Below are 18,193 nucleotides of genomic sequence, written 5' to 3' on the forward strand. Positions count from 1 at the left end.
CTACTTACGTGATTTAGTGTAACAGAAAATTTTTTTAGAAAAAGACATTTACAAACTAGGAAAATTAAAATATCCCTGTAGTTCCACAGAAGTAATACAACTACTCAGCTGCCTTTTGTACATTCTTATTGTTTTTCATTATGCTAAGTGTTTACATTGCTTTCAAATCTTAAGTTAAAATCTTATTGATCCCCATTTTACATTACATCCTAGGCTCTTTTACATGGCTGCAGAATATTCTATCAAGTCCAGCTACCTTAATTTCTGTAATCACTCTCTCATGTTGAACATTTAGATTGTTTCCAGTTTTTTGAGATTATCATTAATATTCCACAAACCATCTTTGTAAATAAAGCTTTGGTATGCCTTATTTCAAAGTCTTCCGAGTTTGAGAAATACAAGTCTGCAAGAGCCTGACTCTGGGTGCCAACTTGTCACAACGTGGTAAGGAAGCAGATTTCTGTTGACTGAGCCTAGAAGCAACTCAAAATGGAAAGAACTGAGAATGCTTCCTGGTGTGTGCTCCCTGCCCTCCACAGAGGCAAGTGGGGTGTACCCAGAACATACATAAATGATGTTGCTAATTTGTCTGTGCCTCTATTTTACGCTAAAAATGCGCACGCACACACACACACACACAGAAAACAAAAAAACTTGTGGAACCTTAAAGCGAGATGAGATAAGGAAACCAAGGGAAAGGAGAAATGAGATGAAGCATGGAAGGAACTGGTATGTGTGCCTCAAGGCTGACTCTGAGGGTCTCCGTGCAGCTTGGCAATGGTAGAGCAAGGAGTCAAACACATGTTTTTCTCCAGAGCCTTTGCGTTTTACTTTTTTTAAGTTGTGGTAAAAAATAACATAAAATTTCCCATTTCAACCATCATTAAGTTACAATTCAATGAATTAATTACATTCACAATGTTGTATAACCACTATCACTATGTATTTTCAAAATTTTTCATCACCCCAAACAGAAATGCTGAACTCATTAAGCAATAGCTCTCAGTTCCCCCAACCTACTAGCCCCTGGTGACTTCTACTTTCTATCTCTATGAATTTGCCTATTCTGAGTACTTCGTATAAATGAAATCACATCATATTCTTCTGTGTCTGGCTTATTTCACTTAGGATAATGTTTTCAAGGTTCATCCACATTGTAGCATGTGTCAGAACGTCACCCCTTTAATGGCTGAATAATATTCCACTGAATATGTATATATACCCATGGATTTTATGTTCCCATTCATCTGGTAATGGACAGATGGGTAGTTTCCACCTTTTGGTTGTTGAGAATAATGCCACTATGAATATATCTGTACAAGTATTTGTGTGAGTGCTTGTTTTCAGTTCTTCAGGAAGTATACTTAGGAGTGGAATTGTTAGGTGATATAGTAATTTTATGTTTACCTTTTTTAGGAACCACCAAATTGTTTTCCAAATACAGGCCATGCTAATTTTACATTTGTCTGTGAAGTATGGATGGGTACCCATGAATGTTCTATAGGAAAAGTTGGTAAAAGATTTTCTTATTTTCCAGTTTGTTCTAGGTAAGTAAGTAGGGAATTATAGTCAAAGTCTATAGGCCTGAGCTAAACAAATGCATTGACACAGGAGTCTGTGGTGAACTAGGGAGGGACTGGTAAGTGGTTACTGTTATTTCTCGTTTTAGTGTTTATCCAAAGTTCAGATCATGTCCTGGGAATGCAACAGGGAAAAGGGGAGGGGCTTCCAACACCAGGGCTCCAGGGACCAGCCCTGTAGCTCTGTGGCTCCAAGTGGCTCAGGAGGCTCCTGAGTATGATGGAAAGTGTATGGTCATTGGAGTCACCTGGGTTTTAATCCTGTCTGTGGAATCTGCCAGATGACCTGAGTCTCAATTGTCTCATCTTTAAAATGGAGATAATCACAGAAAACTATCCAACCTGATCACATGGACCACAGCCTTGTCTAACTCAGTGAAACCAGGCCATGCCGTGTGGGGCCACTCAAGACGGACGGGTCATGGTGGAGAGCTCTGACGGAATGTGGTCCACTGGAGAAGGGAATGGCCTTCAGTATTCTTGCCTGGAGAACCCCATGAACAGTATGAACAGTATGGAGATAATACCTACTCTGTAAGACTATTGAGAAAAATAGTGATAATGTAGCTTTTTGCTAATAGTGGATTTTAACTGAGAGTGACCTTTTCTGGATGACAAGAAGGTAAAGAAGGAAGAGGAGGAAATGAGACTGTCTCATTCTAGAACACTAGTGGCCATACTTATTCAGCAGGTGTCAAGCGAACTGGAACCAGGCAAAACCCAAGATTCTGGCCCATTTATTTCTGTCTTTTGAGGTAACTATGAAAGTTCAGTTTTTATCTCAAATAATGGCATAAAGGATTTGTAAGAAGTCACATTTGTTTCCTTCATTTGTATTTATTTGATATTTATTTATTCAGGTTATTGCAGTTACAGACAAGTGGGAGTGGTAGTACCAAGGGTTTAAAATTCCAAAATGCATTACTTTCTAACAGGCATATGAGAAAATAGAACTGAGAATCTTTTTACCTATCTCATCAAAACAATTTTTGCCTGTTGAGAGGAGATGACCCTTGTTTGATGTTGGTGCCACATATCCACTGTCCACTGCCCAGAGACATTGCTGTTGCTCAGAAATAGACTTTGGGAGTCCTGGCACCGTGAGTCACACCACAGTGAAGGCTCACTGAACTAAGAGTCGTTGTTCTAGAAGTAGACTGCTCAAGTGAAAAGTCAGTCCTTAAGTGAGAGAAGATGAGAACTGGCAGGAAATCCTCTTAAACACAATGATCAAGCTTTACTGTATGATTTCAAAGAGCATCACTGAATATGATCAAAATGAAATCCCCATATGTTCTAAAATACTTGAAAAATAAAACATAGCTAGTGTATCTTAGACTATCCAGGAGGAATTCCAGGCTTTCACTTGATCTCATTTAATAATCCTGGCTCCTTTCTTACTTTGTTCCTGTAGGATGGGACCACGTTTGGTAATCCTTGGTGTCCTAAACATAGTCTAATATTTAGGAGGTGCTCATTAAATGTTTGTTGGATGAATGACTGAACAAATGAATGAATGATACCATTCTCCCCATAGTATGCATTAGAAAGACTGGTGGTAAATGTTTCAGTGTTGCACAATATAGATGCTTAGTTTAAAAAAAAAAAAATTATCCACAGCTTCATCTTAGAGCATAAGAAGAAGAATCTGACACGAACACCACACCATGAACGTGTAAATGTAAGACACAGACCCTGCGCAGCATCCTCATGCTAGCCAACGCCAGGCCATTAGGATCTGGAGGGGCTCACCCTCTGTGAAAATCACCACACCCGGTAAATATTCAGTTCTAGCTAAGAAAATGCACCAGGCAGCATATTAATTCAGCAAGTAAGCTGAATCCACGGTGGCAGTGTTAAATACTGTGTCTTTGCGGAAGCAGTGGCAAAGAGGCATGGTTACTGTCACCAATGTCTTAAGTCAGATCATCTCACTTTAGGGTCTTTTACTTTTTCAGTGAGACTCTGGAAAAGAAACCTTTCTGATCCATTTTCAAGCAGTGATAACATTTGACAATTTTGAGCCTGAAACAGTGCAGACTTCATGTACATAGCCAGACTGTGAGCTTCTTAAAAAGAAGATTTTGTCTTACTCCTTCTTATACCCCTGGCACACAGTAGAGGTTCAGTAACGTAAGGTGGAGTAATGGTGGGTTTGTTCTGTGGGGCGAGCAGAATGATGCTTAGAGGATGAAATTGTATATATCCGTGCCCCACCCCTACCCCCAATCCCTCAGACATGCAGCGGCACTGATTTTCTGTGGGGTATGGGTCTATTCTCAGAAATAGACAGTCACATTCAACGTTATGCTATCCTTTCACCAAAAGATGGAAGCCTCAGTAGCATGTCGTGGTTAGTCATGTATCCCTGGCACAGAGCCTAGTACATAGACAGTGCCTGATAATTCTCTGTGGATGGAATGAAATGACAATAGTCCCTAGTTACAGTGTCCTTAGCAGTTTGGGAGTTGAAACACAGTTTTGTTAAATAATTCATTAAGACTCAAAGTCTTAAGAAAAAGAAAATAATACAAAGCATTTATTTTATGCTACACTCTTTATATATATTTTCCCTTGTTTGATTTTTACAGTCCTCATATGGAAGAAGTGATGTGGCCCCATTCTTTTGATGAGAAATCGAGGCTAGGAAAGATTGTGTCACTTTTTTTAAGAAGTGGCAGAGCCAGGATTCGGACTTCCATCTGTCTGATTCTCACAACCATGTTCTTTCCTCTGACCGCTCACCCCAGTGGTGATTACCATATGATCTGTGTTATGTGTAATTTGAGGTCATTTCAGAAGGATACTGATCTGGTCTCCTCTTAAGAGTCAGCATCTCCAATCTGTGCAAATGTTTCTTGAAAAATACAGGTTAAACTTACACCATTAATGAACTATTTATGAATTGCAGAATGAAAATTTCAGAATTTTAGATATATTCTTAAAAACATCCCTTTATAGATAATTCTAACTGCCTAATATTTTGTTGTTTAAATAGTTGATATTGACAGTGATAATTGGATGAAAAAGTAAAGCATTTCTAAAGTGTGGTCCTTCCTCCCCTTTTCCTTGGCTGACACCTAGTGGCGAGCTTTCTGGTAGCAGTGTTAATCCAGGTGCTAAATATTCTTAATATTAGTCCTTTTTCAATTGATACTAGGGTTTCATTGTTGTTGTTTTAAGAAAATCACTTATTTTCATCATAATAAAAGCTACATTCATATAGGGTTAATTTATTATGGACCGTCATAACAATGGAAATTTGACTTAACATGTTTTTAAGTCGATTATAATCAAACCTTAGTGGGAAGTGATTACAAGTGCTTAAAATCTTAGTATACTTGTTCCCCACTACAAACCTGACCTGGTGACCACCCCACCTAGGGCACTGGCTTGCGCACACTGAAAGATTCAGTCCTGTTCTTAAGAGCCATGCAGGACAGAGAGAAGGTAAGCAGAGAGTTGCACTTAGTTTGGTAACTGCAATAGTGAAATATTGTACAAGGTGGTGAACATCCAAAGGCACTGGCAGTCACTTCTTTCTGGATGCCAAGGGAAAGCTCACCGGGGAAGGATGCCCTGGGATGGTGCCATGCAGAAGCAGTAGCAGTACCCCGGGAGCAAGGGCAGAAAGTAGCCCTTGCAGAGGTGAGGGACATTGAAATTACATGGAACGGTCAGGTACTGTGAGCAGTTGTGTGTCTGGAGCATAGACAGGAAGGAGTATGACTGAGGACGAAGTGAAGAAAGGATCAGCTCCAGTCCATGAAACACCTAAGTGAAGTCGCTCGGTCATGTCCGACTTTTAAGACCCCATGGTCACAAAGAGCCTGCCAGACTGCTCCTTCCGTGGGATTCTCCAGGCAAGAATACTAGAGTGGGTTGCTATTTCCTTCTCCAGGGGATCTTCCTGACCCAGGGATCAAACCGAGGTCTCCCATATTGCAAGCAGATTCTTTACCGTGGGGTTTAGCGCTAATACCATAAACCAGCATTTCTAGAACAGTGGTCCTTGAAATGTTAGATCCACAAGATACTGATGTTTTCTGAGCACATAAAATTTGTGACTGTTGCATATTGCATACTGTAATGCTTTTAAAAAAATATATTTACAAAGTACCTTACTACAGTCCTGTTATAAAGAAATCTGATTAACTTTGTTAACATTTTTCAAATGCTTTTCCCCACAAACTACCTATTAACATTCCAGGCATCAACTACTTCTCACCACAGTTTGGGAAACACTGCTGTAGCTAAAGATTGATTATGAATGTTTCTTGCTCTAAGGCCGTGGAATTGGGATACCAACTGTGTTCATTTCACTCCAGTCTCACTGCTATGAGCCTCAGGTTAAAAAAAGCATGTTCCTTTTCCAAAGCATTGCTTTTCTAGTCAGACATAAGATTGTGGCTAACAAGTAAGACACACAGCCCAGCCATCACTCAAGCTTTCTCAGTGCAGGGCCACAGGCCACCGGTCCCCATCCCCTCTGGCCAGCAGTTTGATCCATATATCAGTCAGGATCTAACCAGGATGACAGGAACCACTTCATATGTTTACAGGAGGGAAAACAATTCAGTAAATGGTTATCCAGCTGACAGAGGAGCAAAGATAATCCAGAGATTAGCAAGAGCAGAGGTGGTGTGCCTGAGTCCAAGGCGAGGGTCACCTGACAGAAGCTGGAACCTGTGGGTCTGTGCTTGTGGATGCTTGGGTCAGATGGAGGTGAACCACTGCTGGACAGCCCACCCCAGCAGGGGAGAGAGGAAAAACACTCAGCCTTTCCCTCCCTCTCCTCCTCATCTCCCACCAGCACCTTGCATGTGCCAAACCAAGCAGGAAGCCAGCTGACTCAGGATATCAGGGAACTCAGCCTGCCCTCTGTACAGAATAGAGAAGAGTGGAGAGAGGGTCTGAGGTCAGACAGGCTCAGAACCAGCACTCCCAGATTCCAGATACTATGGCTATTTACTGACACACACACCTCTGGCAAATAATAAACAACATTGTGAAGTTTAAAAAAAAAAACAACAACACCTTACAGTTAAACTTGGTGCCAACCTGGACTCTGCCTCTTCCCAGCCATGTGACTCTAGGCAAGTTATTTTACTTCTGAACCTTAGTTCCTGAATTGTAAGGAAGGAGAATAAGTAAGTGATACCTTCACAAGGTGTCTTTGACATGTCTGGCTGATTCCTATCTTAAACTGAAACAAGAATAATGTATTTGAAACTTTGAGGGCTTAACCTGGAGCTAATAGGAGTGTTAGAGATCCGCATATGTTGATTGACTACTCCAGACTTCAGTGGATTGGCTGAAGTTCTTCCCTTGTGGCTCAGCTGGTAAAGAATCCACCTGCAATGCAGGAGACCTGGGTTCGATCCCTGGGTTGGGAAGATCCGCTGGAGAAGGGAAAGGCTACCCACTCCAGTATTCTGGCCTAGAGAGTTCCATGGGCTATACAGTCCATGGGGTCACAAAGAGTTGGACACGACTGAGCCACTTTCACTGCACTTTATTAGCTAGCAATTGTTATCTAGTAATGTCTAATTTCTTGATATATTCACTTCCTGGGGGCATTGGAGTAGGGGCAGCTTGTGAATGTGCAGTGGAATATTCCAGTGTTGGAGAGGCACCCCTCCATGTATTGTAGTTATCAGTTCAGTACAGGCTAAAGAAAGTTGAGATTCCAGGAAAGCCACCACTTACAAGATGTGAAACCTCCGAAGCCCTTCCCCACTGAACCACGGGTTTCTAATTTGTTTCATGGGGATAAAAATACCACCCACCTAAAAATTATTTTCAGAATTAAATGAGATGGTAGATATAAAGCACTTGCTCTCTGTTAATTGCCTCTGCTCACCACAACAGACTGTGCGGGCAGCTTCCCTTTTATCCAGTGAATGCCTAATTCACCAGCAGTCACATTCCATGGAGGTGTGGCAGGAATTTTGGAAAGCCTCTAACTGGAGATTATTCATGTTTGGTTTGCTGGTCCCTGTTAGTGATGTGACCTGGCAGGTCTCCACTCACCCTGTTCTCCTCAGTCACAGCTCACTGGCATTATTCATAAACCATTTCCTTGAGATTTTCTCTGCCCATATTCCTACTGTGATACACTTTTACTCTCACGTTCACAGCTTTAAAAATGGTCTCTAGGTTTGAGCGTGTGCTGAGCAAGTTAGTTGCCGGCTCAAAATGTCGTTATCCCTTGAAGGGGAGCTTTTATCCTGAGCTGATTAGTTTTATCCTCTGTTGAGGAATGTTATGCAAAAGATATACGAGAAGGAGAACCCACTATTTATTGAATGCCTACTTCTTGCCCTTTACTTATATTTTCTTGGTTAAATGTGCATTGTATGTATCGCTGGTTTGATAAGGAACTTAAAGAGAGTTGAAATAATTTAAACCAATAACTTTGAACAGACATTTAACAAGACCCTACTATGTCAGAGTCTGTTCTAAGTACTTGGAGATGCAGCAGAAAACAAAATTAAGTCCCAGCCCTTACATCTCATCTTCTAGGGAGACACAGACAGGAAGCAAAGATGGAAGTCAATCTGTACTGTGCCAGGTGGTGGTAAATGCCATTTGAAAAAAGGAAACCAAGGAAGGGGATAAAGAGAGCTCCTGGGTGACGTAGGTGCTGGTAGGAGAGAGCCAGGATTGAGGGCCAGGGCCATCTGGGTCTAGAACTCACCTTTTTCCCCACTGGTCCCATGCTGTTTCTCATTCTCTCTGGTGATGGTTTCCAGCATCTAGTGAAGAAATGTGAACTCTAACATCTTGCTTCTTAGTCCAGAGTTGATAATTCAATGTGTCAGGGTGGTGACTTGGCATTCCTAGGGTACAGAAAACATTTTTGCTGCACTCCCTGCTGTCAGCAGCATGGAGCTGTTTCTTTCATCTCTGTGGTTTCCCAAACACATTTAATCTTGATGCAGAAAGCATCTTGCCAGCTTAGATTCAAGCCCTAGTGCTGGGGAGATCAGTCTGTCCTAGAGGAGGGTCTGTGTGACAAGTGGGCTCAAAGGAACTCATGCCTCTTTTCCCTCTGTTTCCAAGAAGTGGTGCTGTATGTGGTAGCTTCTGTAACCTTAATGTATGTTTCCTGATCTTTTCAGTAAATCAGTTGAATTCCAAAAGTAGAGACTGGGCACTAAGAGATGGATCAAGTATGGAAATGCCCACAGAAGTCAAATAAACCTAGGTTCTACTTTTCTATTGATATAATTTTGAGCAAGTTAATTAACTGCTCGGTGGTTTGATTTCCTCATCTGTAAAAGGAGAACAGATGTAGTCTGCCTCATAGGATTGTTGTGAGGATTAAATGAGATAATTTAGTATGGTGCCATCCTGAAGGAGATCAGTCCCTGGGTGTTTATTGGAAGGACTGATGCTAAAGCTGAAACTCCAGTACTTTGGCCACCTCATGCGAAGAGTTGACTCATTGGAAAAGACCCTGATGCTGGGAGGGATTGGGGGCAGGAGGAGAAGGGGACGACAGAGGATGAGACGGCTGGATGACATCACTGACTCGATGGACGTGAGTTTGAGTGAACTCCAGGAGTTGGTGATGGACAGGGAGGCCTGGTGTGCTGTGATTCATGGGGTCGCAAAGAGTCGGACACAACTGAGCAACTGAACTGAGCATGGTGCCTGACACATGGGACGAACTTAATATTATGTAGGGATTTTTTTATATATATAAATAAACTTCATATTTTAGAGCAGTTTTAGGTTCACAGAAAAATTTAGTGGAAGATAGAGTTTCCCATAAACCTCCTGTCGCCAGTTATGCACAACTTCCTCCATTGGCAACAATATTAATTTTTAAGAAGATAAAAATGACTCTTAATTTATAGCAGAGTTTTTTCTACATTCTATCCTATGAGGACACAATAGAGTTAGTATGAAGGTTTCTTTTTCAAAGTCAGGACAACATAATTTAAGGAAAAGATAGTAAGACTTCTCATCGTAATGACACTTTACAAAGAAATGTTGACATTCAATCATTACAATATTTCCCACTGGATAGGTATCATTATACATTTTTTAAAAAACTCTCCATTGTAAAACAGATAAAGAAAACTGCCTTAATCAAATAAATGGCTGAAGACCAACACCACTCAGAACAAGAAATAGAACTTTACTGTGGCTCAGCTGGTAAAGAATCTGCCTGTAATGTGGGAGACCTGGGTTTGATCCCTGGGTTGAGAAGATCCCCTGGAGAAGGGAATGGTTACCCACTCCAGTATTCTGGCCTGGGGAATTCCATGCACTGTCTAGTCCATGAGGTTGCAAAGAGTTGGACATGACTGAGCAACTTTCACTTTCTTCTCTACCCTCTCCAGAAACCCCTTTCATCCAAATTCTTTTCCTCCTACCAAAAGTAACCATCATACTGACTTTAATACTTTTTAAAAATAGTTTTATTACCCAAATGTATATCCCTAGATGCTGTAGTTTAGTCTTGTCCATTAAAAAAAGAAGTTATGTGGCTTTTTAAATTCTCTTTAAAATTATAGGTTCCTCCTCTACCCGTTTCATGCTGATTGTGTGATCATGGTGCTGTTCACTGTGTTCCTCTGTCCTCTATATTTCCTGATAATTGGTGACTGAGTTTTGAAATCTGATGGTCTAAGGCTCAGTCTTTTGGTGAGACTGCAGGTGGTGTTTGGCAAGGCTACGAGAGGCACATCAAGTTTGGTTGCATTGTAATTAGTGATTTTTAGTAGCCAGTGATGCTTAATATCTACATATGTTTATTCATTGGGAGTTGCAAGATGAGGATGTTCTCAGTTTACTGTTTATTTTTCATTTATTAGTTGGAATGTTTTTATAGAGAGACACTTTGGTTCGTTTACTATATTGTTATCCAGTGTCATAGTTGCTATGGCAAAGACAAGGTAAATGCTGATTCTTTCCTATATTTACCAGTATTTAGTATAAAGAATTAACTCCCTAACACCCTCAAAGCATGACAGTTCTTTTGTATCTGTATTACTATAACTTGATAGATTTAAACATATTTGATAGGTTTGGGCCCATTGAAGTTATCATTGTTACTGAAACTCAAACTGTCTCATGTTGGCCATTGAGAATTTGTTCAGGTAGGCCCTGAGTATTTTTTGTTGTTGTTCATGACCCTAGCTCCCTTGTTATCTGAAATTGCAAGATGCCCCAGGCTCATCTTGTACCTTTCCTGCCCCCAAATCTAGAATCAGACATTTCTTCAGGAAGCACTGGTTTCTTTTAGTGAGAAGTAGTATCTCAAAACCAACATCTGAGTTCTTAGGATACTCACTACTACTGGATTGGTCACTGTTTCCAGCCCTTTTCAGTGGACAAAGGAGGGAGACACACACTCGTATACACATGTACATGTGCATATAGATAGATAAACATCCCACCCAAATTTAAGACTACAGACCTTCTGCTTAACTTCTTCTCTATCACATTTATATTTCCTTTCTTCTATACTGAGAATTCTGGTTCTGAAGGGCATGGGGGATAACAGAATTACAATATCCCATAATTACTAATTTGTTTTCATAGGGCTTTCCTGGTGGCTTAGATGGTAAAGCGTCTGCCTACAATGTGGAAGACCTGGGTTCCATCCCTGGGTCAGAAAGATCCCCTGGAGAAGGAAATGGCAACCCACTCCAGTATTCTTGCCTGAAAAATCCCATGGACCGAGGAGCCTAGTTGGCTACAGTCCATGGGGTCGAAAGAGTTGGACCCAACTAAACAACTTCGCTTTCGTGGAACCTCAGAAAGCACTACAGATGTTACTACCAGCACGATTAGAGTATCTTTTAACTTTGCTTTGCATAGTCTTTCCCTATTCCCCCTGCAGATTTTGGCTGTTAAACTGTATTTGGTTTGCTAGAACACACAGCCATAACACTAGCCTCTCTCCCTATCAGCCCTTGTTAGTCTCAGGCTTTAGGTCACTATAACCAGTTCTAATGGTGATAGCTCTTCGGCCATTCTGGTTGTCTGAAGCTGGCTCCCTAGTAGATTCCTCAGGAAGGCTCGTGAGAACAATATTCCCTCTGTTGTTAAAGGTGGATAATAATCTTTCTGTGCCCTTTCTAGATGAGTCAGTTTTGCTGGATATAAAATCCTTGGCTCATACTTTCTTTTCTTGAATGTCTTAAACGTATTGCTGTTTTCTTTTGGCAAAAAGTGTTGTTCTTATCAAAGTCTGATAATTATCTTAATTTTCTTTCTTTAATAAATTACGTGTTCTTTTTTATTAGCTGCTAAGGAGTTTTTTCTCTCCTAAAGTCCAGTAATATTATTAGACAGTCTTGGATGGTCATTTTGGTTCTGTCCTCTCAGGTATGTAATATGGCTCAGTGGTACAGAATCAGCCTGTAATACAGGAGACACTGTCTCTCTCCTTAGATCAGGAAGATCCTCTGGACAAGGAAATGACAACCCACGCCAGTATTCTTGCCTGGGAAAGCCCATGGACAGAGGAGCCTGGTGGGCTAAGGGGTCCATGGGGTCACAAAGAGTTGGACGTAGCTGAGCAACTAACACATTCAACATATATGAAACATACAATTTTGAGTCTTTTTTTTAGTTTCAAAAAAATTTTCTTGAATGATAGGTTTTGGCATTGGTTCTGTTCTTTGTATTTCTTTTTCTTCTTCAGGGGCTCCAATTATTTGTATATTCAATCTTCTTTGCATGTCTTTAGTACTTTTCACTTTCTTTAAAATCTTTTTTTATCTCAATTGCTTTTTTAACTTTATATTACTGGTAAGATAGAATTTCTCCTTGTTTTTTTATTTTTAAAGACTTTCTCTTTTTCTTTTGTTTTTCTTAAAGCATTATCTGTTGAGTTAATATTGATATGCTCTATAGTCCCTTTAGTTTAGCCTTCATTTCAGAGAAGATTTTTCTTTTATTTCTAATTCTTCTTCCAGTTCTGTACCCTCATTTCTGAGTTTTTACAGTTCATGTATATGTTGTTCTTGAATACTTTGTATAATTTTCTTAGTGTCTTTAGCTTATTTTGAAACAGTAGATTGCAGTTTTGATCTATTTGTGGGCATATCTTTCAGGATATATTTTTGTGGGTATATCTCACTTTTTTATTTCTTACAACTTTATGGGGGATTTTACCTCAGTGCTTTTGTATTATCCATTTTTATGTGAAATTAGTTTTCCTGACTTAAGGATGAGATGGAGTTCAAGAAAGCTTTTCTGACTTCACAGAACTCCCTCTTCGCTATTTTTGGTAGTATTCAAAAGTTTGACAGATGCTTTGTGAACCTTTCTAGCTGTGCTCCCATCTCCCAGTTGGATCTAGACATTCGTCTTCCTTGTCATTATGCTGCTCTGTCTTGTTTCCACTCCCAGAAGCTTCTGTCCAGAGTGTACATCCCTGTCGTGGAAAGGAGTCCAGACACATTCTCTCAAGCTCATAGAGGCTTGTAGGGGCTAGACTGCTCCAGTCCCTTCACTTCTTATTGTAGGTCCCTGCACTCTCAGCTGTGCAGGGTCAGCAGGTCCCAGTTTCAACTGCTGTTCTTAAATTGGCCCGCTGAACTTTTTGCAAATCCCTATTGGTTGTTTGGAGGTTCATTTGTTCTCATGTCTCCAGACACTGACACCAAGCAGGTCTGTTGGTGATTTGCAGTACTGGTGGTTTGTACTCATCTGCTTGCATTTTGGGGTTCATTGTTCACCAATTTTTGTTGTAAATGTTGCATATGTGTTTGAAGCTTTGCTTTCTAGTTGTTCTGCCTTTTTTATGTGAGGATTTGAAGATACTGAAAAAACTGTGCTACTACTATTACCATGACCAGAAAATTCCCAGAATCCTTCTTTTCTGTTTTTCCATTTCTTCCTGAGAAAACCACAAATGTAATAACTGCTCTCATGGAGCTTCTACTGGAAGGAAGACAGGTGATAAACATTAACAAAAAATGAAAGGTGATTTCAGATGGTGACAAGTACCACAAAGAAAAGAAAACATTGTAAGGGGCAGTGAGTAATAGATTTGAGGGGAACGTGGAGGTGCTTTTTGATGTTCTTCAAGGAGGTGGCATCTGAGCAGAGAGCTAAATGATGAGAAATAACAGGTGTACAGTTACCTGGGGTAAAAGCATTCCAGGCAAAAGACACAGCAGATTCAGATACCCGAAGTAGGAAAGAGTTTGGCTCATTTGAGGGAGGGAAAGTAAGGCAATGTGTCTGAGGCAGAGTCCTAGGAGACAGGTCAGAGAAGTAGGCAAAGACCAGATTGTGAAGGACCTTGTGGGCTCCAGAAGTGTTTGAATTTTAACATTGGTACAGTGGAAACCATTGGAGGAACTTCAACAGAAGAGTAGTGTGTTTGAATTAAGTTTTAAGAAGCCTGTTTTGGCTGCTATGTGGGGGAGGACTTTCGAGGCTCCAGAGGAGAAGTTAGGGAACTGGAGGAGAGACCACTGTGGCCTAGAGGGGGTGGAAAGCAGTGGTCAGATTTGGGGTATCACCTGATGACAGGATTTGCTAATGTGCCAGACGAGGGAAAGAGGATACTCAAGCATGTCTTCTGGGATCTTGGTCTACCTCCAGTTTCTTATCTTTTTGAATCTTATTTCTCAGAGAAAATCACCTAGAGCTTTCAGTTCAGTTCAGTTCAGTCGCTCAGTCATGTCCGACTTTTTGCGACCCCATGAATCGCAGCACGCCAGGCCTCCCTGTCCATCACCAACTCCTGGAGTTCACTCAGACTCACGTCCATCGAGTCAGTGATGCCATCCAGCCATCTCATCCTCTGTCGTCCCCTTCTCCTCCTGCCCCCAATCCCTCCCAGCATCAGAGTCTTTTCTAATGAGTCAACTCTTTGCATGAGGTGGCCAGAGTAGTGGAGTTTCAGCTTTAGCATCATTCCTTCCAATGAACACCCATGGCTGATCTCCTTCAGAATGGACTGGTTGGATCTCCTTGCAGTCCAAGGGACTCTCAAGAGTCTTCTCCAACACCACAGTTCAAAAGCATCAGTTCTTCGGCACTCAGCCTTCTTCACAGTCCAACTCTCACATCCATACATGACCACTGGAAAAACCATACCCTTGACTAGACGGACCTTAGTCAGCAAAGTAATGACTCTGCTTTTGAATATGCTATCTAGGTTGGTCATAACTTTTCTTCCAAGGAGTAAGCGTCTTTTAATTTCATGGCTGCAGTCACCATCTGCATTACTTTTGGAGCCCCAAAAAATAAAGTCTGACACTGTTTCCACTGTTTCCCCATCTATTTCCCATGAACTGATGGGACCAGATGCCATGATCTTCATTTTCTGAATGTTGAGCTTTAAGCCAACTTTTTTACTCTCCTCTTTCACTTTCATCAAGAGGCTTTTGAGTTCCTCTTCACTTTCTGCCATAAGGGTGGTGTCATCTGCATATCTGAGGTGATTGGTATTTCTCCCGGCAATGTTGATTCCAGCTTGTGTTTCTTCCAGTCCAGCGTTTCTCATGATGTACTCTGCATATAAGTTAAATAAGCAGGGTGACAGTATACAGCCTTGACGTACTCCTTTTCCTATTTGGAACCAGTCTGTTGTTCCATGTCCAGTCCTAGAGCTTTACTCCTAAACAAATAGATACTATAAAGACAAGTTGGGGGGCGGGGGTGGAAAACAAGCCACAGACTGAAGGAAGATATTTGCAACTTTAATAGAGACTTGGTTTCTGTTTTTATGAAGAATTTCCTTAAATTAATAATAATTAAAACAGAGGAAAGATATGAACAGATGTTTCAGATATCCTGAAAACATACTCAACTTCACTAATAAATCAAAGAAACTGAAATTAAGACCAAAGCATCATTACATTTTGCACCAATTAAATTGTGAAAAATTAGGAAGCCAGATACTTATATTGGTGACCGTGTAAAGCAATAGGTGTCCTTATTTTGCTGGCTTAAAATATAAATTGGCCCCTCAATTTTAGAAAGCAGTTCAACATTAAAAATAAAATTGAAGCTCTTGTCCATTTAGGCTAGGAGATATGTGCAAAATATTTCATGGCAGCAAAAAACTGGAAATAATTCAAATATATGCTGAAGAAAAATTGATAAATTGTAGTATATTTATGTGATATTACATAACCATAAAACTTAGTGAATTAGTGAAGCAACAACAGGAATGAATCTTAGCAGCAACAGTACTAAATTTTTAAAGGCTCAATAATAAGCAAAGCTAAATCTTATTTAGGCCACAGAGATGTGTGATAAAACCATTGTTTTTTTTTTTTTTTTAAACACTTTAGGGAATGAGGAACAGAATTGAGAATAGGAGTTAGTGGTGTCTAGGGAAAGGGATAGGAAGAGACAGTGTAGGATACCAAGACAATGCAGTGATAATGTCGGTTTCTTAAGTTAGGGGATAGCTTCACAGATGGTCACTTTATTATTGTGCTACATAACTTAATGTGGGTTACATATAGTGTTTCATGTGTAGATATAAGTTACATTGTGAATTAAAGGCAGCTGAATGGAATTGTAAAGTAGATAAGGTGTTAATAATTTTATAATTTTAGAATATTACATTTGAAATCCAGCCTAGAGATTGCAAGGTCTGGACCCTTCTTAGGGTAACACATTCCCAACTTCCTAAGGATCATGAAGTGTGGCTTCACCCAATATGTTGAGGTTCTGGATTTCTTTGGAAGAGACAGGGTGTCTCAATTTAAGTAAACATTCTTTCCCAGGTTTTTGGTAACTAAACAGAGATAATCCAATTTACATCCTTTACCTTTGTTGGCCTTTCTAGGAAGAAAGACTTCAGAAACTTTGTTGGACAGGTGAATTGCCTCCTGCAGCTGTGAACCGCGAGTCTCAGAATGATCTAATGTGCCACCCTTAGCAGCAGCAGCATCACATACCCTATTCTAAAACCTACCTGGCTAGTTAGAAGGTGCTTTCTCTCCAATTCCCAGCCCTCCAGACATCTCACAGGAAGGGTACATACAAAGAAATGACAGTCACCAACCCCCAAATTCCAAGAGGATACCCTTTCTGAACTCCAACTATGGCACAGGGAATGGCAAGTTTTAGAATCTGAGAAAGTCACACTTCAGTGTGGTACTTCTAGAAGAATTATGAGGAACTCCCTATAGTTTAGAGAGATAAGGGGTGTATCTTCTCATCTGTTATTTAGAACTTTCCTCTTCTAAACCTTAGGATACCAAAGGATACTAGAATGTTCTTGTAGATTCCTTAGCCTTGTTTTTTGTATGCTCAGAAGGATGAATGATGACTAGATTGTGCCATTTTCTTTTTAGTCAAGATAAGAATCCAGTTGGGGTAAAAAGCCCACCACTAAACTGATTAAAAGCATTTTCAAAATGTTTTCTTGAATCATATATTGAGCACCTTCTATTTGCTTGATACAGAGCTTGGTGTTCAACAACCACATGGCAAATGTTGAATCAGATACACAGCTTGGCTCTGTAGAAAATGTGCTTTTCCTTTTTCAGGAGAAACATTTAAATAGCAGAAACTGAGGAAGCCCCACATGAGATAATTCATCCAAATATTAACTTGTAACCCTGCAGTTTCTACATACCCTGTCCTAGATATGCGTGTGCATGACAGTGTTATTTGTGAGTGCTAGCTCTGGGTAAAGCAGTGACAACCACTATCTGCATTATTTATCCATGTCTGAGATTCAGCTTCTTTGATTCATGCTCTGCCTTGGACTGCAGCCTTACTGGTTTGTCTTTTTGTTGATTAATACACATGAGAACCCTGGCAGTTCTTAGAGGATACAGTGAGATACGGGAGAAAGAGTATACGATTTAGAGCGATCTAGGCAGGAGTTCATATTCCTTATCTGTAAAATTGGAACATTAACGCCAACTTTACAGAGCTGTTTCGAGGATTAAATGCATATTACCATAATGTGTATAATTACCATATTGTAGATGCTTTAAAAATGTTAGTTCCCAACCTTCCTCCTCCAGTCACAATAGCCTTCCTAAAATATTAATCTGAATGTCAGACTTCTAAAAATGACTGTTTAGTGAGTGACATGTACTTCTGTACTTTGGAGTATGGTAAGCCAGTTACCTTCTGTGGTAGATGGGCTTCCTGTGTGTGTTTTAGTTTTTAATTTTCTTAAAAGAAGGGATTTTTATTTTAGGGCAGTTAGGTAACTGCCATTTTCTAGGTTTCCCAATGCAGATTTCACTTGGTTTTTCAAAGGAAGCTATGATAAAAGATACAGACCCTACCTCCACACTTGAATCACATTCAGAAAGATTTCAGGCATTAATAGTGCCTTAGCCAACAGTGATAGATTGAGCTAAGAGTACAGGGTTTGACCTGGGTTGAGGCATGTTCTATTAAACAGCAGGCTTTTACTCTTCAAAAATGTAAATGTCTTGCAAAAAGAAGGACCTCAAGAACTATTCTCAATTGAAGAAGACTAACAGGACAACTAGGAGAAGGCAATGGCACCCCACTCCAGTACTCTTGCCTGGAAAATCCCATGGACGGAGGAACCTGGAAGGCTGCAGTCCATGGGGTCGCTGAGGGTTGGACATAACTGAGCGACTTCACTTTCACTTTTCACTTTCATGCGTTAGAGAAGGAAATGGCAA

General features: G+C 40.4%; 1 protein-coding gene across 11 annotated transcripts in view; it reads left to right on the forward strand.

The window, feature by feature from the left end:
• The window catches only part of DENND1A (DENN domain containing 1A), a 536,262-nt gene that overhangs the window by 393,159 nt on the left and 124,910 nt on the right, over positions 1-18,193 (forward strand). The window lies entirely within an intron of this gene.

The sequence above is a fragment of the Ovis aries genome, chromosome 3 (genome assembly GCF_016772045.2).
Source record: "Ovis aries strain OAR_USU_Benz2616 breed Rambouillet chromosome 3, ARS-UI_Ramb_v3.0, whole genome shotgun sequence".
NCBI classification, from domain to species: Eukaryota; Metazoa; Chordata; class Mammalia; order Artiodactyla; family Bovidae; genus Ovis; species Ovis aries.